Genomic DNA, 20,411 nt, shown 5'->3' with positions numbered 1-20,411 from the left:
AAAGCAGGTGCAAATACTCCAGCTGTGTTTGATCAATACCCATTTATGTGAAATCTCTTGGTTTTGCTCCATATTTGGAAGGTCAGCTCCTCAAAGACAAACTCTCAAATTCTGATCTTGCTGACTGTATAAATATGTTGCAAAGGTTCAAGAAATCTGCTTTTAATAAATCAACTGAAAAGGTTTTCTAGTGGAATGTGGTTGTCTGAAGATCTACTGTAAATACTAAACATCACCATCTTGGTAACAATCAGGTTACACACTTTTGTTTTAAAAGTGTCCAGGGAAATAGACTCCAATAGGTCATGAAGATTTGCTCTCTAATTTTCTCTCAATCATCCAACGCAGGTTACATTCAGCTCAGGCTCAGGTCACTGGAATGTGTTTTACCCAGGTCATTTTCTTTTACTTAAACCTCTCACATGTCGACCTTCAGGCCTGAGAGATGAGGGGGGCTGCAGCCAATCCAGAGGAGGATTACGGGAAGATGTGATGCCACTACAAAATGTCAACTTTAATGCAGGTGAGACATAGACTAAAAGATGTGGTGATGGTGGAGGTGAGGACTGACACTGAGGATCACATGTCTGAGTGACTGTATGTTTTATGGATCAAGCTCCAATGGCTTTTATTGTAGCTTCAACAACACATATTGACTAAGGAGAAGAAAGCAGAAAAAAAAATCTCTGTCATAACTGTTGTGAGTAGGCAGGAAGATGCTGGGAAGCGTTATGTAAACAGGCTTTCACACAGTGTTTCACACCATGTCTGATGTGTTACACTAAGTATTAGCACATGCAGAAATAAAGAGCTTCTTTTTTTTTAAATGACAGCTAATTTTCACATGGAGCTGTGAAATAGAAAAGCAAATTAATGGAAGCTTAGAAAACAATGGCTAGCACATAACCACGATGGAAATGGTTGGTCTGAAACACAAAACTTGCTACAATAAAACTTGATATATGGAACAGTTCTTCTGTTTATTGTTTCACCATTATTTTTACAGTATTTAACGCAAGTTTTGATCAAATAGCAGAACTCATTGCTCATTTTCTCGTGATCAAAAATACTGTTTAGTCAAACCCTTTGAATGACATTATTTGGTCCGTCTTATAGCATCAAAATTCAATAATAGCTGGAAGAGTGGGATGTGGTTATCAGATATTGGAATTATATCCTGCAGATTCATTTCTATGTACCTCTCCAGCATGCATTAGTGCCATTTATGGGTCAGTGCTGAAGAATTTGAGTATCCTGATTCACAAGCATTTTCAAAATGGAGTGGGCCTTTGTCATCTCCTTAGCAGCTCATTCCACTCTGAGTGAGTCTTGCTGTTAAAATGAGAAAAATTCCTCCTCGTATCCATTGAATAAATGAGCCAAAAGTGACAGGGGATATTACACTGACATGTCAGCACTAAATCATAGAAGTCTTTGCCCTGGGGTCATAAATTAGATTCTAATGATTTTGTCATCCTGTTAAAACAATAACTTTCAGACCCAGTCTGCTTTTTTTTGCCTCTATAACCTTTGATTTATGCTTTTAATTTTTTGATGGCTTGAAATAGTTTGACACTTGTGCTATTATGATGTTGATGGGATGAAATATCGTCACAATTCATTTTCCTTTTCAGGTTTAATTAGTTTACTTTAAAATGCCATTTATCACTATGACTGTGGATGAAATTCACAGAGTACTGAGAGTAAGGAGACTTGGCAGGAGGAAGTTTTACAGTTGACTTCCTGGGAAATAAACGCAGGCTGAATTATTCATAAAGCTTGCCATAACTTTAATCTGATTCTTAACTCCAGACTTTCATTCCCTTACAGTAAATCACGTCTTTCATTCACAATGTCTTTAAGGCATTTCTGCAAATGTGACCTCAGGTATATGTATCGCTGCTGCTGATAGCATCGTATTGTATTTCAAAGGCGAACACAGCTTGTCCAAAATCAGATTTAACACAAAGCACAATGTAGTGTTTCATTCTTTTCTTTATTAACCTAGACGTAAACTGAGAAGACAGTCTGAAACAAAAACATTTTGAAACGTCACTCACTCAGTCTACAAATCCGCTTGTCATCATGCATTAGGTACAAGCAAACAAGCTCATGGTACTTTTAAAGATGACATACCCAGCTGTCTTTGATGCAGCGGTGCAATAATTTAAGTTTGAAGCAGAATCAATAACAAAAAGGTGCTTTAGAAGTTTGACTGTTAAAGCTTCAGTAGCAAAATCCTAATTGTGTTTTTCTTCATATTAATAAAGTGTATGGAAATACACTGTTATTTCAGTGTCTTCTGCAGACTAAATAGTAGATTCCTTCATACAAATGGCATGGGAAAATTAGCTTAAATTCAGACACTTTATGTGTTAATTTATGTTTTGTTGCTGTTGTTGTTTAGGAATGGCTAACATTTAAACTTCAAAATTGTGTCAACAAAATATTCTCAAGTAACAGTCTACATTGAGAGCAATACATGATGTATGGCACAAGTAAAGCTATTTTTAAAATGTGCCAAAATTCTTGTTATTCACCATATCTACACATCAACAGGTTGCCCAGATTACACTACATATCCATTTTGCAAGTAACTGTTACTTCTATAATGTGCAGATTGAATTTAAGTTTAATCATTAAGCATACATTATTTTAATGGAGTAAATGAAACTACTTAAGAGTTTAAAAGTTGATAAATTATCATCTAGTTTGCAGTTTGTCAAGTCATGATCCAAATTTCAAGTCACATTTTAAACATGTTCTGCTGTGTTTGACTATTGTTATGTTAAAGTATTTTGAAATGCCTCCTAACAAAAAAAATATGCATAAACCTTCTTGTTATACAGTAGTTTAGAGTGAATAATTTCAGTATTCTTTCATGTAAATATTCACTACTCTAGAAAGGTTTTCATTTGTCATTAAAAAAAACAATCCAAGTAAGCAACAAAACTTTGTGAAGAAAATAAATAAATAGAAAACATTAATAAAACATTTATATAAACTTTCTTTTTAATTTTTCTTTTTTAGTGTAATACCTAAAACTGTGAATAAGATTTATGAATAAAATTATAAGAATAAGAACAGGTTTTAAAAACATTTATGTTGCATAGTAGAATGGTATAATAATGATGACTCAAGAGACATCTATGTTTTGTCTGCTTAGTAACATGTTTAGACTGTTTAGAGTCATTCCACACAAAATGTTCCCTTAATCTAATGCTATTTCAGTTTACATTTTATTAAATGAGTTTATAAACCTACTGGAAATTCCACAGTTCGCACACTTTCCGGGACAGCAGTACATCTGTAATAAATGGTAAAATTAATCAGTTATGGTAATACTGTCCAAATTATGTATGAGGAGTTTTATTACTCACTACTGGATCTCATTAAATGTCATTATTCTAAAGTGTTACTGAATGACATTAAATTATTGGAAAAGGCAGAGCTAATTAAGAAAGTACAACTTATTTGGTTGTTCAATTATAACAAAAAGATGCATTTATTTATCTTGAATTTGCAGAGTGGACACAGTATTGGAAATAATACAGTTTTGTCTGAGCTCAGTAATTTTATTAAAAGCCTCAGGGTATGGCAATATTCCCAAAGAACATGCAAATGACCCCTTGTCTTCTGCCTCTGTTATACTCCTTGCTGCCTTTTTTTACTCTATCACTCTCTCTCTTACACACACACATTTTCCCTCAAATAAAATATGGACGCATTAAATTACTGGCAACAAGTTTCCTAAAATTAGTCTCTCATTTTCATTTAAAACTATTTTACTTAGTCAGACGCAATGAAAGTCCATGCTAAGAACTAGTTAATATTTTAGCTCATATTATATTGACTGAACACATGCATACCTATCTGAATAAGGTCAGGTATTATGTTTTACTGAGATTTTGCAATGCATTACCAGAAAAAAAGTTTTCCTGCCTTAAACCTCAAGTCTTTATGTAGGTCCATTGTTCACATGAGTCCCACCATTGCTAACCTCTTACTTTTTAATGTTTCAGTATTACCTCTCAGAGAAACTACTAAATGTCAGCGGGTCACGAGGTCAATACTGAAATATGACCATTATCATCTGTCTATAATCTAACTGCCAAAGCACAAAGAGACCATTTTCACCCTTTAAGTGTTTGTCTACACAGGTTGTTGAAACAAAGCAAGAATTGTATCAGATCCCTCTGCTTTATTTGCTCTACTAAAAGCCATTTTGTCTGTTAAAGCAAACTGTGTGTTTTTGAACATTTTTATTAGCCTGTATTACTTTGCCTTTGGTATTGTAGTGCAGAAAATTTGGAGAAAAAAAAACAGAAGAGCTAAATTTCAGACTCTATAGAGGCCTCAGTTAGTAGTTAAATGTTGCACAAAATTAAAAATATAACTAAGTTTATGGAAGTACAATTAGGGAAAACGGAACATCACCACCAGCACAAACCAGAAAGTCTACACTGATGTGTACTGATAGAAGAGTCCAAAGTGTAAAAAGGAGAAATTAGCTCTATCTTATTTTTATTCAACAACATGTTACCTTAAAAATTATAGTTCTTCATTACTCTGCCACATTTAATCATGACAACTCACTTTTAGTAGATTTCGGAATGCCCTAAGTTATTCTGTTTGCTTGGTGCAAACTAATATTTTGACCTTTCTGAAAGAGAGTAGCATCTTTCCAAAATCACAGGGTGTATCCTTGGGTAGTGTTTTAAAAGGAATGATAATCCACTCACTGCATTAATAGGGGTTAAAAAACTTGTTGACAGGTAAAATATATGAATCACTGTAATCTCTTTTCCAATGGGAAGTTCCTACCTATTAACTTCTTAAATCCAGGCAGTGTATATATATACACACACACGCACACACACCCATATAGAAAGAGGGAGAAGGAGAGCCCCAAAACACAGAGACAGATGAGCAGATGTTATCTGACAGGTGCAGTTGGCCCAGCTTGGTGTGTGGGCAGCCGATATGACAGGGATTTTGCATACACTGTGAGCTAATGGTGTGCACTTTAGTACCTGTCATGACTATAACCTTATTGTTTGATACAGGAGGAGGATTAGCCATGTAGATGTTTCACAATGTTGATGGAGTGTGATCACAAACAAAAAAGCTTATTTCTAAACTTTTGGGCCTGCAGCCTAACCACATTAAAACCTCATGGACAGGAGATTTGGTATTTTTCTGTTTCCTTTTAGATGGATTTCTTGATTATGAAAAGACTTTTTGTATAGGAACTTGTAAGAGCATGACTCATCTGACTAAATCCAGCAGATAAGTGATATATTTGGGGATGTCATTATTACAAATCTCTCTTTTCAACCACAGCCATATTTTATTTTACAGAACTTATCCTCTATTAGTCCATCAACACAGAAGCTATCTTTGCTTGAAGTGTTGATTCAGTGTAATTTAAGGTTTAGCGTCTATGTTTATTTAGCGCTTGATGCGTTGTTGCCCTTCTCCTGTCCAGTTATAAATAGGCCACTCAGGCAAGCCTCCTAGAAGGGGGTGATGACCAGAAGCAGCAGGGTCAAGGACGAAAAAGGAGCGCAAAGCCATTGGATGCACAAAATTAAAATAGGTAACCCACCTGGAATGTGGCAGTTGAGTGAAGAGTGTCTGCATGCTTGTGTAAAAGAGTTTCTTGACTCAAAGTGTGTGTTTAAGCTTTTGAGTCAGTGTATATTAGGTATGTGTGGGTTTGTGGGTAGATAGATGATGACAGAGCAAAGGTGTACAGTGTGATACGCTTTAGGAAGGCAGGTGGACAACTCTTAGGTAGGCTTAGAAACTAATTCCAGATAAAAGCCTAGTGAACTGCAGTAATATGAAGCTAAAACCACAAACCCATGCCAGGATCTTAGGGTGGAGTACAGTATTTGAAGATCAGAGACATGATATTTCAAGGATAAATCCCTAGAAACTATGCCCAGAAAGTTTGAAACTTGACACAGGAAAAGGCTGTTGTATTCAGTCTTGTTTATGTGTATGAAAAGTAAGGATACTACACTTCATGAATAGGATATAAAAATTATTATATATATTTTTGTGTTTAGTAATAATTATATTTATTTCAAAACTGCAACAGTTTAACTACTGACCTAATGTAATGACCTTCTTGTGCCACCAAAGACACTAACCTGTCAGGTGAATATGGATCCTGAAGTCTGTGGCTATGAGAATGTGACAATGCATTTTTTTGATCTTTTAGTTTGTGAGGTTGGACATCTGTGGACTTGGGCTTGTTCCAATGCATCATACAGACACTTGATTGTATTGGGATATGGGAGTTTAGCTGTATGCTTGGGCTCTGTGTTTTGTTTCTCTTGACATGCTTGAGTAGTCTTGTTGAAGGAAGGCTGTTTGTGAAAATAATATGATGTTGCTAATAATTTGCAATGTATTTTTTTAGCTTTTGCTCTTCTTTTTTTGGTGTTTTTTGCAGCTGTACAAATGTCACATTTACAACATTTTTTTTATCTGAAATAAGAAGCTTTATAATATTTGATCATGTTTGTACTTTTTTAGATTTCATAACATTTGATTTGTATTTACTGCATTAACTCAGTCTTTTCTGGCACACATCACAATGCATCTTGTAGTTAAAAAGTTTTCATACCTCTAGAGAAGTTCAAGTCAGGACCTAACGGGTTCAAAAACTAGATTGTTGAAAATCAATGATGGGAAAGAAATGTTTTGAAAAGAATTAACTTATAAATTAAAATCCTACAAATTAGTGACATAAGGTCTAATTTAGAGGGCCATTTTATAGTATTACTGTTGGTATGCAACACACATATGTGGTGTGTATTAACAGTTTTCTCTTCTTTTTCTTCTGATCTATGACATTTATTATGCAGTTAATTACATCTGCATGCAGATTATCAAGCCAAAAGTGTCTTACATAGGGATGATAAAAAAACGTAAACTTTGACACCAACATCATGACCTCTTTCAAACAATAATGCACAGAACAAAATCATTACTATAGCTACAACCATACTGTAACCTCTTTTCTGTGTTTCTGCCCTCCTAAGTGTCCACTGTGTATCATCAGTTTAATTGAGTCAGTGTGATCCATTGTGTTTGGAAAAAATGAAAAAGTCATTGCATGGACTGTGTGCTATGGTGGGAGTAGTGCAAAGTGAATAATGTGAGAAACTAAACATGGGTTGGTTTTGTGTCAGTGCTGGAATTAGCTCAACACTTCTATAGGCAACAAAAAATTTCACTGATGAAATATAAGTCTGCAACCTGTACTTTTACACAGCAAGGGCTATGGTAATAATTATGATTTGGAATATGGATTAAAAGGCACAACACTGAATTACAGGTTGCACTCTCCCAGAAAACAGAAATGGTATTCAGATGAAGTAGTTCATGTCTCTTATCTCGCTTTTTTATTGCTGAGGTTGGTGCTTGACGTCAACAGGCTCTTAATGATATCATCTGGCTTCAATCCCTGACTGCGGATGAGTTATATTCATTCCTAATGTTCATTCACTGAATTATAATAATCTTATTGATTTTTCTTTATTTCATTTCTGGCTTGTGCAGCTCATTTACATTATTATATATAGCAGAATTGACAAAGAAATATATTGTGTGATGTCAATTAAACTGCTTGACAAAGTGGTAACGCTTTTATTCTTTTGATACTGGCAATCCAAATCTTTGTGATCCACTGATGCATAGGATTTTATGTTCAATTTCTCTCGTCTGTCAAATTTATTCAAGAGATTAAAATGATTTGATGCCTGATCGCAATAATTATGAATCATATCCATATGTGGAAGGCACACTCTTCTCACATGTTAAATCTCCCAAAACAGCAATAAAGCTGTTTAAAGCTGGGTTTTTCTGTGATCCCACTGTCTCGACAGTATTGATCTGACTCAGATCACAGGACTATTTTTATGAAATAGCTTTGACTTTGACATTATGACAATGTTACTAAATCAATAAACATGAATATGGTAATGCAAGGAGTGCGGGCACACAAAAACAATAAAAAAAGCATGGTGGTCTTCGTGGTCCCCTTCGTTAGCGTGTAGTTTTCCCCTTGGTGAGCAAGAACAAAAAAATTGACTGTGTTTCAGATCACCTGGGAGGGCTTTAAAGTATTGTCAGAGACAAAAAAGAGAAATAAAAAAAAACACCTTCCTTGGATCTCCCTGCAGTGTAGTGGCACACATCATAGTCACCAGTTTTTGAGATAAATGGACTACTGTGATTTTTTTATTGGGGGACATTAAAGCAGCAGAACCACAGTTCATCTAGGAAGCCAGAGCAAGCATGGAAACTCAATGAAGTGTTTAAACACATGTTCTGGGCTGGGCCAGGCCGAGCTGACTGCGTGGGGTATAATTACATACAGTCATGTCTTAAAAGAACTCTAATTCAGCAAGGATTACAGAGAAATAATCAGTTTGTGTGCACCCTTACATGCATCCAGGAAGAAATAAAGTCTAAAACGGTTTTTCTTTTTTTAATGTTGTATTTTGGGCCTGATGGTCTCCAAGGATGTTAATCTCTTCCTCCAGATAATGGTGTTTTTAGTTCATCTATTTTTCTATTGAGGCCACTTAGAGCAATGTAACCCTTTGGTCTTGAAATAATGGCCATTACACATGGACGAGGAGTCTCCTGATAGAAAATGATGACTCAACTAAACCGAACAAGCCAGAGGCATCCATAGACAGAAAATGAAGCAATAAAACTAGAGAAACAGTACAAAGTAATACCTTTTCAGGTTGTATTCATGCTTAATTGGATTGTGCTCAGAAATGCATTGCTCATTCATGAGTTTTCTACCCTCGCTCAGAGATTTGCTGGTGAGTTTTCTACCCTCGCTCAGAGGTTTGCTGGTGGCATGGGGTGGGTCCAACCCGTGGGGAGAAAAAGACTGAGAAATTTTGCAGGCAGACTGGAGGTCCAGCATCTGGAAGATGTCCATATACAGAGGAGGAATCTGATCTATGTTTTGAAGACTTTATTTCTGTAAAGCACCACTGCTAACCTTCTAACCTCTTTGCTTCCCAAACGTACATATTCATACTTTATAGATTTGGTTCGTCTTTGATCAAATTATAGCAATTTTGGTCATCTCTATAATAAAGCATCATAATAAATCTTTGATAAATACATGTTTCCTAATAAAAGTGACATTTTACAGTTAATTAAGCTTAGATCTTTTAACCTAAAGTACAGTTCTTTTTTCTGCCCAAAACTATCCTGTGGCCAGTGGAGAAGTATCTACTGACCCAAAGCACTTGAAGTCATATTTACGGTCATTCAGCTACAGGCCTGTTCCAGGACAAGCAATAAAAATCTGTATCCAGCATTCCAAAATAAGCTCTTGGTCCATTTAAAGCCAGATGCTAAATTTTCAAAAGTGAAAGAATACAAACATATTAAATCCTCCCCTCTTGCCAAGGAACGTTTAAAAGTTGGGAAACAAGAATGACTCAAACAGATGAAGGAAAGAACCTATAAACATGTGTCAGAATGAGCTGAAATATGCCCACCCTTCCCACAGAATTGCACCACCAACACCTCATTACCTTTGATTAGCAGGGTGGTCGCCCATGATGGGCAAGATCTTTATGATATGGATTCTTTAAAACTAGTTTTTGTTCTGGTCAGTGTGTGTGTTTGACCACGATCTGCTTTAACATGCACCAGTCCTCAATGTCATTCAGAAGGAAAGTGATGTGTCTATATGTGGATAATAAGCTCCTTTGGGGGAGAAGTCTCTCCCACAGTAGACCACAAACTAGTCTTTTACTTGAGTTGATGGAATTTTTTTCCCCCCTCCTTCAACTGATCTCAATTAAACTTCTCATATTGTTTTGTGATTTTATATTTGGAGTCACGGTTGCCATGGTAGCAATGTGTGTCCTATTAGAAGACACTCAAATTATAGAATCTACTTTCCATGTCATCGTAAAAAGCTTTCCAAGCCGGTATCAAGCTTTTCTCCGAAAACTGCACAACCCTCCCAAACTCAGGCCTGCCTATAAAAGCATACAGAGGCTCCCTCTTCTTAAAAATCTCTTTGATTTGCTTCTGACTTTTCTCGCATGAGCTACTTCAACTGCTTTCAGGCTGCTTCTCTCAGGGCCCTGCTAAGTACCACTAATTGAGGTGTGTGGAGTATTTTGTTTTCACGAGGCATAGCACTCTTGCCCCTCAACTCTCTGCTCACCCTCACTCCACACAGGCACACATTCACGTTTGAACTTGAACCCGCTCTGTCTCCTCTGGATATTTTATGCTTTTATTTCTTTTAATTGTTATGAGCTTCCTGTCGTTCTCCCGTGGCTTTGGTATTCACAGTGCCAGCAGCTCATCTCAAGGTCACACAGCAATGCCTTTGTGGTGAATTCACTGCCAGCATTTTCATGTTCTCTTTTTTTCCACCAAGTGTGTTTCCTATAAAATAAAAACAAAACAAAACAAGACAAAATACAGCAACAGATGAACAAACAAAAAAAACCCAGATACTTTCTAAAGTTTTAGTGTGATACGCTGTAGAGGGCACTTACAATTCTACTTAGACAGGTCAATATGATTCATGATGTTTAATTCCCAGCTTTAGTCAGTCCTTTGTCATTTAACCCAAATGGAGGTACAGTATTTGAGAAATCCCACTGACATGAATTAAACCGTAGGCCTTCTCTTCCCCCTCACAGAAAGAGGCCATAGAATCCCCAGTTCAGAGCAAAATTGTGTTTTCTGGCTTTTCTAGGACATTTACCTGCTGGTGTGCTCAGGACCAGACAGACACACATCACTACTGAGGCCATAACACTCGGCTTTTTATAGGGTCTGAAAAGACGAGGTGGGACTTTGCAATCACATCACCGTTCTGAATACATCACCACAAAATGAGAGCACTACCAAGTAGGGAAAAACGGCTTTATTTCGGCAGATTTTTGTCTCAGTGGATGTTCTTTTTTAAGAGATAGAGCTTCTTTTTCATCTTTTTTTTTTTCATTTTTGCATGTATAAATGTACATTGTACCCTGTAGAAAATTTCTCCCCTATTTTTAATATTTATTACCAATTATTTAAGAAAATTCTAGGCTAATAAATTTCAGAGATAATAGATTTTCTGTATAGACAGAATGAGATATGATGGTCATTGTGGCCTGTCTGCTTTCTGGTGTATAATCATAACTCTGCTGCAGAGTAAGAAGCAGCAACACATACATTAGTCTAACACTTTTGTCCTCTAGCAAACAGTTATAGGAAATCTAGTATTTCACATTCTAGTTTCTAAAGGTCTAAATTAATCAAATGACACAGAAGTCATCATCATTGCAGCTGCACAAACGATCATAGATTTTTCTTCTTTTCAAATCAGTTTTCCCCCTTGCCTCATACATCTTTATTTTACATAATTTCTCCAAATCTTCAAGTTGATCATGCAGTTCTTCATTTGCTTATGCAATAGACATTTTTGCTCTGCAAACCAAATGAGATACCATACATTTGTCTTAAGTATAAAGGCTGCAGAAGACATTGTTAACTGATGTGATTTCTCTGACTTGGGCGTTTACTTTTTATTATTATTCCCTTGCTAGATCTGTAACTGATTAGACAGAAATGAACTCCATTCATCATGAGGCATTGTGTGAAAAAAATCAGAAGACATGCATTGTGGATAAGTCATTGTGTCATGGAATTGCTCCTCTGTAATTTGGCTTGCATAAGCTTGTACTAAAACAACCAATAGCTTAAAAAAATCCATTTACGGGTAGAAATATTTAGACAGTGCAATAGTCTTGGAAATTTGTCAACAGTTTCCCAGAAGGATAACTATATGTTAAACGATTCAGCGCATTATAAACTTAAATCTAAAAGTTTAGCAATGTTTGAAAGTGACCACAAAAGCTTGAGTTTTCTGAAAACCTCAACAGAATTGTTACTGTTCATTAAGCTTTATTTCTCAGTCTCTGATAAGTCTAAATAAAATTAAAACTTCTGAAAGATTATGTCATTATCTTTTTTTCTTTAGTTTTATATTTTGGTAAATGATTGACGTTATTCTTATAATTTCTTTGAGTATTTAATTGTACCTTTGTATAACAAGTCAAGCTCAAATATGTCACGTGTTGCATCAGGTTTAAATTAGTTAAAAATATGCCATTCCCAAACAACTTCTCCTGTTTAAGAGTGAATTTCTTCAAATCAAAAGTGTAAAAATGAGCCTGTAATTTAAGAAGATCTGTTGTACATTATGAATTTCTAACTTGAATATGTTTAGGCAAACAACCAAAACAAGTCATTCATGTGTCCAGATACTTTTTGTAGCAAATGGTATATTAATGTAGGTTAGCTGTTTTGTTTTGTTTCCTTTCATGTAATATATTGTACTCATTTTGCATTTCAATACAGTGGAACATTAGAATTGAAATTTATAATCTAGATTTGAAAATAATGAAACTTGTTACACTTCAAAGAGATTGATTACAGTCACAACAATATCACAACAAGGGTTTGCTGCTGTGCGCAAGAAACCTGAACTACCTTTATAATCCACCTAAACTGTGTTTTATCCACCCTCCTTAACACTGGCATTTTGGCACAGATTCTGTTTGCAGCTGTAGTGCCTTGAACCAGATCAGGTGAGCAGATTAGCAGAGAGCATGGCTGGTTTGCACATCATTATCTCAGTGATCACTGATTGCCCAGCCAGCCAACTATAGCAGTGATCTGCGGACTCTGTTGTAGTTAAACCCAAATCAAGGAAATGTAAATCGCAAAGGTGTCACTCAAAATGTAAGTTTTCATACAAATAAAATAGATACTGACTAAAAGACAAAAGGAGCACACAGGCAATAAAACAAGCACAAGGATGCAAGTTACTGGTGCAAAATGAAACATGATTCTACAAACTAAGTTTTAAATTAATTTTACAAATGCATTCTCTGTGGAGAATCTACCTGGACCTATACAAGTCAAACTAAACAGATTTACAGAGGAAACAAGTTTTTTGACTTGAAAACAAACAAGCAAAACCCACCAAAATAACAATTCTATACACTTAATGAAAGAGAAAGCTTCACTGAACTGTATCTGATTACAGACCGAAAAATTGGGCATTTAAAAATGTCTCCTGTAACTAGTGCTGCTCTTCTATTATGCTGGACCCCGGGTTGTGTAGTAATGTGGAGCAGGGCGTAGGGTAAGCCATGGCCTCTTCATAGCTTTCAGTTGAAATAAAAGCCTATCAGGTTTAATAATTACCATATTATACCAATTAGGTGTGCCCCTATGTGTGTATTCATGTGTGTGTAGGAAAAAAAGGTAGCGAGAAGCTGCTTCACATCCACCACAGGAAACAATCATCCTTGTCTGGTAGTCAAGATGTGAAACTCAAGTTGCAGAAAATCTTCTGTTTTCTCACAATCTAAACCACTGAAGGGGGTTATGAGACACACCTTCCTTTCAACCGCGCCTTTGTTGTGTAATTTGTGGTGATGTGCTCATTAGATAATGCGCTCCACTAGTTCATGGTTGGTGTAATTGGCTGTTAGGACATTTGTCGTTCCTAAGCATTAATTTAATCACTAGTCTAGTGTAAACCTATATCAGCCCTAATGGTTAAAGTAATTGTGTGAGTCTGCTCCTCCACAGATACTATCTATCTGAGGTCTGTCCTCAAACTGAACTTTCAAACTGAGATACGGTTTAAAAAGTCCATTGAACTGAAGGAAACACTTGTGGCTAATAAGTAGTCAAGCAATTACCACAGGGGTCAGTTAGAAAATAAAATAAGAAAATTTGTTTTAAAAAACATTTCTAATTAAGTTGTTTTTCAGCTAAAAAGGCTAAATGTGAATGCATGTAATTTCACATAGAGGAATAAAACATGTAAATGTGTTCAAATGACAATACCAGTTGAATTAGGTTGAAGTCTGTTCATAGCTGGAACCGTGCAGTGCTCATCACCATGGGCTTAACTCAAGGCCCCTCCTCTGTGTGCCCTGCTGTCCTTCATATCGTCACAGACCACTGGCGAAGAACTAAATAATAACATTTCACAGTTTCACTATGGGGCGCCATCTAAGGCATGTACCACTGTCACATGATATCACTCTTGCCGAGCAGACGGCTGTTTGTTGTGCGCCGTCTCAGAGGGTGTAAATGTGGAGGTGCATGTCTGTCTGTGAGGGTCTGTGCATGTGAAATCACATTCCTGCGTGCTTGAATGTCACAGAGTACAATATTACAATGATGACTGAGAAGCTCTAACCTTCATCAGGTCTGCAAAGGTAAAACATGTGTTTCCAGGGAGAGCTAACTTTCCACTCGGATTTACAGAGGGAAATGACATATCCTCTTTCTGACATGGAGTGTTAAAAAGTGAAATGGGGATAGATGCTGAGACAAAACATACCTCCAGGGCACAACAGCCAGAATCATAAACTTGAATCTAGAGGATGAAGACAAGCTTCTGGAGTCATATTACTGAATCTTGTAAAATGAAGGCAGACTGGATTTTTAATATCAGTATAATATAGCTACATTTTTACATCTTAAGACAGTTCCACGTTTTCACATTTTACATGGACTCTAATCAAGCCCTGACTGCTGCTTGACTCCTTTATTGCAAGAAAAAAATATCACTGTTTATTGTTCTTTAGAAAGTACTTGTTTAACTAAACAATACATTTTTTAGACCAAAAAATGAATTGTTTAGCCCCTCAAGATAGGCAAACAAGATTATGTTAAGATTGACAGCTCAACCCCTGAAAGATTGTCCCTAATCCATGACTCCACATGTTGATTCCTCGAGGCATAAACATTTTTCCTGTCAAAGTATTTCCTTCCTAAACCAGTCAGAAGTCATTTCACAGTGCCTGAAAGACCGAGATGGTTGTCGTATTCTGTCTGGGCTGAATTGTATGTCTGTCTGAAATGGCTGCTGAGTGCCACTAAAGGATGCCTTTCAACAGACAGGGGGATTTCCAGTAGCTTGAGGTGAAATAGTCCCTGGGAGGGGAAGTAGTGTGGCTAGATGAGAGGAAGGAAAACCAGTAAGAAGGGAGCAGTGCCCAGAAGGGCCAGGTTTCTCAGTAACCAAGGGGAATATGGCCTGTGCTGTGGCTCTCAACACATCCATCTTGACCCGAGGCAGGCGAAAGATTGGTTTTCTTTTAAACGTAATCCAACGTCAAAACATCAGGAGACATGTAATGGAAACACCACCAATGAATGGCTTTAATTAATAGGCTAATAATTGATTATTACTTTGTGACAGGCAGACATTGTGATAACGATCACTGAAATGTTTCTCTTTTCCTGTGGGGTGATCGTGTGTGTCTAAAAACAACTGATCAGATTCAGCCAAAGTGTTTTCTGATGACCAAGTAGATTTCAGGAAAAACACTATAAATGCCAGTACAACTCAAACTGTCCACTATCATGTCCAAAATCGTCCACAAAAATGCAAACCACAGCAGTTTGAACCACAGCCAAGATTAGCTGTTAGCTGGGAAACGGGCTGAAAGGAGTTCACATTGGTTCAGTGCAGAAGATTAGTAACATCAGACATCTTTCAGTGAGACACATTGACATTATACTGCTGACATGTTTTGGTTTTATGTATGCACATCAGAATGTATGAATAAATATGTATGGGCATCTATATATTTATGCAACATTGCACTTGACAAGTTACTGATATTTCAGACTGCTGTAAGAAACCCTAGGGTATTTACAATGTGTAAATGTAATACTCAGCTACTGAGATTGTTTTAATCAACTGTTTAATTTTTTTTGTTTGTGTGATATATATCTTTTATTATCTCTGCAAGTTTTGAACACTCACAGCCAGGACAGATTTGCCTTTTATCTTCCTATTTTCAGTATTTATCACACAAAATCTTGTACACTACTGTTTTCTTTGTTGCACTCAAAAACAATCATCCTGTGATAAAAATAAGTTTCTTTCTCCCTCTTGCCTATTTTTTTCCATGAATTGTCAAGAAGACTTGGACATTAACCAGCTCTGAGCCCTGGAAACGAGAGTATTTTTACTGGCTCAGACAGTGTCCAAAAGATATTAGCCGTGTAGGAAATGTGCTGAATATTATGGACTCCACTATCATGAGCCAAGAAAGACAGTTGGTGTAAAACCCCAAACTGCTGTACGGCTGCTATCTCTCAAAATGTCAAAGCTTTGGTCTCTAAGTCTGCTCTGTTCTGCAGAGCCTTTAGGTTGGACCAGGAAGGCAGGCAGGCGAGCAGACTGTGGCTGTCCAGCTAGCTGAGTCATACTGGCAATTTAATGTGACTTAGGACTTTAGAGTCACCTCTGATACTCAGCCCAGTCTAAAGAAAGGTTGTAGGATCAGGCTCATTAGAGTTTGGCCTGAACACTTTACCACTGATGCTTTAGTTTGGATTTTTTTAAAGATCTGGCTGGTTTAGATAGTGTCCCAATTTGCAGTTCAAATGCTAAAACAGTAGTTATTGTTTTATTAATAACACACAGTGTATTGGAGCACACACACATATGTGTTTATTATAATATATGCTAGATTCTAAGACTAATGAAGAGTTCAGATATTTATGGACCTATAAATGGAGTTATTTTAAAGTAATCAATTTTCTCAAGGAATAAAACAAAGCCAGACGTTAATCACGAGACTTGCAAGATTTCAGCTCCTCATTCTTCAAACACTGTGCAAATGAACCCTAAAACGTGCTTGATGGTTTCATGTAATTTCCTATCTGCAGCGTCATGTATGACTGCAGCTAATGAAGAGAGCACATTGAAAGGCAATTTGTAGCATCTCATTACAGCCCTCATTCATTATTACAACCCAGTTAATTTATACTCTTTGGCAATTTCTGTTCTGTTTTTTCAGATGAGGAGAAGTGGCCCTATGTGGTTGTTGAAAAGGCCTTTCTAATTAATGACCTCAAACTCAACAGCAAAGATTTGGTAAGGAAGTGAATGTTCTAGAGAAGTAGAGGAATAATGTAATTTAAAAGAACAGCCGTGTTAAAATCATTCAACTTAGTTTTGTAAGGTAATTTAAGGGAACATTGTAATTTGCCCCTTTGTAATATTTGAGAGAGAGAGAAAAAAAGTAGCATTAAGTGTTCTTGGCTTCTATGCATCGTGCTGAAGTTTTAACATCTCACTTTGATGTCTCCTGGTCTTTAAACACTTTAAAACTCTAGAGATTGAGGTTAGTTAGGTTATTTTACTCCTTTAGCCAAAAAAGTAAACATCAGGCCAAGTAGTGTGTCATGAATTTTAAATTGAGCACATAGAGTGAAAGAGATACAATAAATGGTATGACTCACAATCTATCTATCTATCTATCTATCTATCTATCTATCTATCTATCTATCTATCTATCTATCTATCTATCTATCTATCTATCTATCTATCTATCTATCTGTCTGTCTGTCTGTCTATCTGTCTGTCTGTCTGTCTGTCTGTCTGTCGCTTCACTTAAAAAATATTGCAACGACAGACACATCAAAATAATCTGAAATCATCTCAAAGCTGACAGAAAAAAATGGAAATACACAAGAAACATGCTAAGAAGCAAATCAAGTACTGACTCCAAGTCATACCCAATGGATAATTACTAAACAAATTGCACACTTCTTTCACACATTTTCCAGCCTAATTTGTTTAGTTTCAGTCACCAAATTACACATTTTTAAAATGCTCACACACAGCTCCTCTTTCTTAAAATTACAGAGAAACCAAAAAAAATATGAACAATGTAGTTACATCTCACAGAAACAAATATTCTGATTTAGAATTACAACTATCTGCTTTGATTGATAAAAGCAATGAACACAGTAATTCTTAATTTTATGTAATTTTAGAAAGATCCTCAACAACCTCCTAATGAGGTTGGATTGTGACTCCTGCCACAAGTCAAATAAGTTGAGGCTTTGAGACCAGAAGCAGCAAGGCTACAGCAACGCAAGGGACTGATTTGTGGTCTGAACACGAAAATTTGAGTGAGTAAAGTACCCTTCCATCTTGTGTAATATCCGACACTTTATGCCAGATCTTTAGACAGAACATGTCTCTGCAAGTGCTTCTTGTTACAGACAGAACGTGTTCTTGGCCTCTTTATTTGAGAGGCAGCTTCCCTCTGAATGTTCTCTGCAAGCTTCAAAGATATGAGATTAGACAGCTGCGTGTCAGATTCATTGTCCTTCGTTAACAAGTCTAATTTGTGCCTCATTCTGTCTTCCAGCTCTTCCAAGATCTCAGACAATCATTCTGGCTCCCACTGGGGTTGGAGGAATCATCACGCTGGCATCCATATTTGCACCATCTGTGATGGAGAGAGCTGTGTGGTCATGGATCACACACACACACTCACACACATAAGCAGTCACCCCTGTTTCCTCTGACTTAGCCAGATAAACATGTTTGCGACCACTTTCAACTGCTTACTGTAAAATCAATAGTTGACACTTTTTAATAACTGGAAGCTTTGGACATTGCAAAGTTGCTCACAAACTTTAAGTCACCAGAGACCCTGATAGAGCTTGTTTTCTGTACCTTAGTCTCTACATAATTTAATGTTCAGCTGCCAAGAAATGTAATGTTAGTTTAACAGCCTGTAAATATATCAGGCTTTCTCATAAACAGGTATTCTGTCAATGCTGCTATATTATGCTGTTATGTTTACAAAGCTCTTCAAGACCAAGTATAAACAAAAGAAGTTCAGAGGTTGTACACAACATTTTCACCAACATCATCATTTTTGTACTGAAACGATTTAAATAAAAGTGACTGTTAAACATTTATTCGCTTCCCAAGGGCTCAAAGAGGTAAATAGATGTAACTACAGTGTTCATTTCTGTTTGAGAGTTCAAAACTGTAAGGTTAGCTCTTAGCTCTGTAAACCAAACTTTCATCCTTTAGTCATTGCACAAATACATCCTGATGCATTTCTCCCTGCTGTATCAAAAGGATCTAGTTGGCAAATCCCATAAGACTCTGGGGCAGATCCATAAATGGCTGGACTTCACTGTTAGTAAACCAATGAATGTTAGTGAAAATTCAAAAGTGAAATAATTTGATGGGACATATTTGCTTTTTAACAGAGACATTCCAATAAACCAATTGGAATGGAGGACCACTGTTTACAAAATGACCCCAGACAATATCTATTTGTCTTTTTAATTTTTTTTTTATCTTTCCTCTCATGCAAAGATTTGAAGAGTGTGCTCCCAAAAAGAATTTAAAACCATAAAACTTAGAGTAGATTCTGAATAAAGAAAGAATGTAAGAGTTGATTTAGATGTGTTACAGCCATCCTTAGCTGTGCTACAGAAGAAAGGCTGGCATAAAGCTTACTTTACAGCTGCCTAGGTTTTGTTTGTGTGTCAGCATGCTTTGCAGGCTGTTTGGATATTGGTATGTCCTTCTAGCAAAAAACAGACAATTTACTGCCAAACTATGTGAGTGAATCCTACCACAGCTTTTGGACAGCACACCACCATGACAGCAAACACACCCCAGAAAATGAAATGGAAAACCATCACGAAGCAGCCTCAAATCCGCAGCTGACATAACCTGTTCCTGATAGTAACTGTTAACACCCCAATACTTGACAGATCTTATGTTCTTTTGCTTTCCCCGAGCTGTTAAGTTTCTTGTTTTTTTCCCATGAAATAATCTCCCAAGTATAATGTTGTTCCAGCAGTATTTTTTTCAGCAATTCATGCTGTGCAGGTCTGTGGCAGGAACTTTATTACAGTACCGCTCTGGGATGCTGGAAGTTTTTTTTTTCTCTTGCTTCTCACAGCTGTCAGCAGAGCACTGTTTCTCAGTACATGTTTTTGAGATGTGCATGAAAGCTGAGACAGATATTTAAGAGGGAAATTAAACAAGCAGCTCTCTGTGGTTTTCAATGTGAATTACTTGATTTGACTGTCCATTTCAATGTGACAAAATGAACTAACGATGCTTTTGTATTTTGAGAGCACACAGATTCACACATGTGAGCATGTATCTGCCATATGAGTGCCTGTCTGTGTTGACAATCTTCCATCTGATAGACACCACCCTGAGGAAAACGATAACAAGTCAGCAACATGAATATTCATCCAGGGACATGTGTGTGGTGGGTGATAAACTCCTCAGAAGGAGGGGAGAATGGAGCACAAAGGGCACCACTGAAGGCGTGAAGATCGCAATCACAGAGAACATGCAGTCAAGGTGTAGAGAAAAGAGCCTCTTGAGACAAGAGGTGGAAAAAAATAGACCTGAATTTTAAATATGGGAGAGGTGGCAGGCGACTTGAGTTAGATTTTAAAAATGATCCATGCTGCACAGAGTTGACTGTGTTCTTACAGCACCTATACAGATAAATGGTTCCCAAAAAGTGAAG

At 36.7% G+C, this 20,411-nt stretch overlaps 1 long non-coding RNA gene across 1 annotated transcript; it reads left to right on the top strand.

Moving 5' to 3' along the window:
* The first annotated feature begins 360 nt into the window (after nt 1–360).
* Nucleotides 361–18,738, top strand: LOC119617526. Its single transcript, XR_005233851.1, has 4 exons — nt 361–523; nt 16,902–16,978; nt 17,884–18,021; nt 18,264–18,738. It is a non-coding gene; the product is annotated as an uncharacterized LOC119617526 (long non-coding RNA).
* The last annotated feature ends 1,673 nt before the right edge of the window (nt 18,739–20,411 follow it).

This window comes from Kryptolebias marmoratus, linkage group LG1 (genome assembly GCF_001649575.2).
Source record: "Kryptolebias marmoratus isolate JLee-2015 linkage group LG1, ASM164957v2, whole genome shotgun sequence".
In the NCBI taxonomy this organism is placed as follows: Eukaryota; Metazoa; Chordata; class Actinopteri; order Cyprinodontiformes; family Rivulidae; genus Kryptolebias; species Kryptolebias marmoratus.
The sequence above is the reverse complement of the archived record's forward strand: the minus strand, read 5'-3'. Positions and strand labels throughout refer to the sequence as shown.